The following is a 4,261-nucleotide window of genomic DNA, read 5'->3' as shown; positions in this document are numbered from 1 at the left end:
CCACACTGTCTTTCCATCCAGTGTCTCCAACCATCTCTTCCCTACCCCACCCCAACTTCAGATTCTCCACGGAAATTTCTGCTTGGGTCTGACAGATAGAGGACATGGACAGATTTTTCAGAGTCAGACCAGGAAGTGGTATATCTCACTTCTGCCCACATTCCACTGGCTGGAAATCAGTCCCAGGACTTCAAACTGTAAAGGAGATTAGGAAACATAGTTGAGCTGTGTGCCCAAGAGGAAAAGGAAGCTGGATCTGGTGAACACACAGATGTGTCGGCTATGGACGTGAAGTTAGAGTGACAGCAGGCAGCATGGCTGCGTGATTCTCTCCAGGCACACTCAGCTGCAGGAGTGCTATGAAGAACACACGAGTTGGATTTAACCAGCACCAGCATCCCTGGTGGGGCAGTGGTTAAGCACTAGGGCTGCCAACCGAAAGGTCAGCAGTTTGAATCCACCAGCCACTCCTTAGAAACTCTTATCTTGGGCACTTCTACTGTGTCCTGTAGGGTCACTATGAGTCTGAATCGACTCAATGGCAATGGGTTTGGTTTTGGAGGGGCTTGCAGAGTGAGTACTGAGAAGTATGTGAGAGACAAGGGGGTGGAGAGGGTGTGAGCAACTGAGTGAATATAATAACTGACCACTGAATTTGAGCCCGTGAGGATAGGGGTGGGGGAGTGAAGGAAGTGAACAGTTGCAGGGTCAATGGACTTTTCTTTAAAACATATGGCTCTTTGATAATGTCATAAAGGTTAGAAGAACTGTCTGGAATAAATTATTTCTTCAAGTTTCATTGAGGGCTGTCACATTTGTCTGAGAAGCAAAAACCCACCTAAAATGGCAGAGCCAGTTCTTCAGTTACTGATTTCTGCAAGATTAAAAATAGAACAGAAAAAAAAAGAGTAATAGGTATTTGAAGAACAGAGGGTTTTCTGTTCTCTTTCATGATGATCCATTAAAATATTTTGCCCATAGTTTCTAATTGACTCAGTTTGCATTGTTTTATTCTCCTAGGACCCATCTTGTCAAGGTTTTGGGGACGTCCAACTTGGATGAGAAGTTTTCATTGTACTGTCAGCGGGCATTAAAGTGCATCTTAAGCTGATATGTATTTGCTGCCATGAATATAAAGCTCGTGAACAAATAAGTACTCAATGTAAAATCATCTGAGTTTCTTCAGTGGGAGGATTGTAGACTAAAAAAAGGTTCAAAAGAAATCATGAAACATTTAGAGGCAGTGGTGGAAAGGAGCAACATTGCAGATGACTCGTGTGTGTTTTAACTATTTGTATGGGAATCAAAATATAAAGGAAATGAGAGGGCACACATTGATATAACTACTAGTGGCACAATTCTGAAAACTTGATTTTCAGTTCTAGTATTTATTTGCCTGTTAATGAAGCAGTACCAGGAACGATAGGTAGAGATGGACTTGTGACTGCTAGAAAAATATGGCCGTGGTTGCAACCAGTTAGGTTACAAGCTTCATCTGCCTAAACTAGTTTCTTAATAAGAAAATACATGCTCTCTTGGCCCTCTGCACCTCTAATGGGTGCCGTTAGTCCCAAGAAGGGCAGCTTACTGGCGGTAGAAGGGGGAAGTGTGTGTTCAAATCCTTCTTAGTAGAAAACAACAGAAACCCAGTGGTAGTGGTATGTGAGTATGTGTGTGTGTGTGTGTATATGCATGCATTTATATATACATATTTTTTTCTTGCAGTGAAATGTTTTTGTGTGCTTTAGATGAAAGTTTGTGGAGCAAATTAGTTTCTCATTAAACAATTGCTTTGTGACATTGGTTGCCAACCCCTCAATGTGTCAACACTCTCCCCTTCTCCACCTTGAGTTCCCCATTACCAGCTTTCCTGTCCCCTCCTGCCTTCTCATCCTTGCCCCGGGGCTGGTGTGCCCATTTAGTCTCATATACATGGTTGAACTATATGTGTTATTGTTTTATGGGCCTATCTAATCTTTGGCTGAAGGGTGAACCTTAAGAATGCCTTCAGTGCTGATTTAACAGGGTGTCTGAGGGCCATACTCTCGGGGTTTCTCCAGTCTCTGTCAGACCAGTAAGCCTGGTCTTTTTTTTGTTTGTTTCTGTGAGTTAGGATTTTGTTCTACCTTCTTCTCTAGCTCTGTCTGGGAGCCTGTATTGTGATCCCTGTCAGAGCAGTCAGTAGTGGTAGGCAGGCACCATCTAGTTGTGCTGGACTCAGTCTGGTAGAGGCTATGGTAGTTGTGGCCCATTAGTCCTTTGGACTAATCTTTCCATTGTCTCTTTGGTTTTCTTCATTCTCCCTTGCTCCAGACAGGGTGGGGCCAGTGGAGTATCTTAGATGGCCACTCACATATGAGAGTATATTTTTAAAAACATGTTGTGCCTTATTTCATTGATTCTAATATGCTATGGAATATAAGACACACCCTTATTTTATGTAAGGCTAAGAAAGAAAAACATGCTGGCATAAATCCAGGACACAATATGTTCTTATCACTGAGAATTTACTTTTTATACTTGCTCGAAGAGTTCACTTACGTTTAGATGTTGTATGTTCAACAGAAGAAAAGTGTAATAGAACTAGATTGGTTAAAATACCCTAAAAGTTCTTCCAATTCAGAGTCTGACTCACCTGAAATAGTTTTCAACTCAAGATAGCTGGGTCCTCTGTGCCATTCAGAGTATTGGTGGTGTAGCATTTCTTAAACATGTCATACCTGTCTCCAGGGATTTCTTCTGCACCTCTGATAGCATTCTCTGCAAGTCCTGACGCTGGTTCTTTCTGAGCTTCCCAGAAAGTATCAGGCGATAGCAGTGGCTGGCAACTGCCCTCTTGCCAGCAGTAATTGGAAGATGTAAATTTTAAGGCACATTTTGATTTTAGAGTTACTAAGATGTAAAAAGTGTTTGTTTTCTAGAATCTGTGAAATATTGTATTTGGGAAAAAGGAATCACTTTAACTCTACAAATTCATATTGAGCAACTACTGTCTATATGGTCCTGGGATACAGCAATGATCAAAACAGCTTATTCCTTGATCTGAGAGAGTTTACTTTTTAGCCATTCAGTTGTATCCTTCAGTCATTAAATGTTAATGTTTTCTATCAGAGCATTATGTTGAGGCAGTATATTGAAGTCTTGAGCAGTCTCTGGAGCCAGACAACCTTGATCTAAAATTTAGCTCTGCAATTACTAGCCTGTGACTTTGAGCAAGTTACTGAACCTCTCTGTGTCTGTTTCCTCATAATGATAGTATCTACCTCACTGGGTTACTGTGATGATTAAATGAACTAATATAAAGTACTTAGAAATGTACCTGGACATAGGAGGCTTTTTGATTCTATTTCTATATTAAAAAGCAGAGTTCCTGGGTGGGGCAAATCGTTAACATGCTCAGCTGCTAACCAAAAGGTTAGAGGTTTGAGTCCACCCAGAGGTGCCTCAGAAGAAAGGCCTGGCAGTCTACTTCCAAAAAATCAGCTATTGAAAACCTAATAGAGCACAGTTCTACTCTGACACACATAGGGTTGTCATAATCGACTTGACGGCAACTGGCTTTATATTAAAAAAAACAAACAAACTGTGAAGTTGTTATCTGTACCTTTAGGACTCCATTTAAAGAATTTACTCATCGTTATTTTGTTGTTGTTGTTGTTTATTGTTGTAGTTTAAATGAGGTTTACATTTCAAGTGAGTCTCCCGTACAAAAATTTATACATACATTGTTATGTGACCCTAATTGCTCTCCCCATACTGTGACAGCGCACTCCTCCTTTCCACCCATGGTTCCCCATGTCCATTCAACCAGTTCCCAAGCCTCTCTGTCTTCCCATCTCACCTCCAGACAGAAGCTGCCCATTTAGTCTCTTGTATCTACTTGAGCTAAGAGGCACACTCTTCATGAGTGTCACTTCATGTCCCACAGTCCAGTCCAATCCCTGTCTGAAGAGTTGGCCTCAGAAATTGTTTTAGTCCTGAGCTGATAGAGAATCCAGGGGACATGATTTCCAGTGTTCCTCCAGTCTCAGTCAGACCATTAAGTCTGGTCTTCTTACTAGAATTTGAGTTCTGCACCCCACCTTTCTCCTGCTCTTTCTGGAACTCTCTGTTGTGTTCCCTGTCAGGGTGGTCATTGGTGGTAGCCGGGCACCATCTAGTTCTTCTGGTCTCAGGCTGATGAAATCTCTGGTTTATGTGGCCCTTTCTGTCTCTTGGGCTAATACTTTCCTTGTGTCTTTGGTGTTCTTCATTCTCCTTT

The sequence above is a fragment of the Trichechus manatus genome, unplaced genomic scaffold (assembly GCF_000243295.1).
Source record: "Trichechus manatus latirostris isolate Lorelei unplaced genomic scaffold, TriManLat1.0 scaffold00099, whole genome shotgun sequence".
Classification (NCBI taxonomy): domain Eukaryota; kingdom Metazoa; phylum Chordata; class Mammalia; order Sirenia; family Trichechidae; genus Trichechus; species Trichechus manatus.
This window is presented reverse-complemented; position numbering follows the sequence as displayed.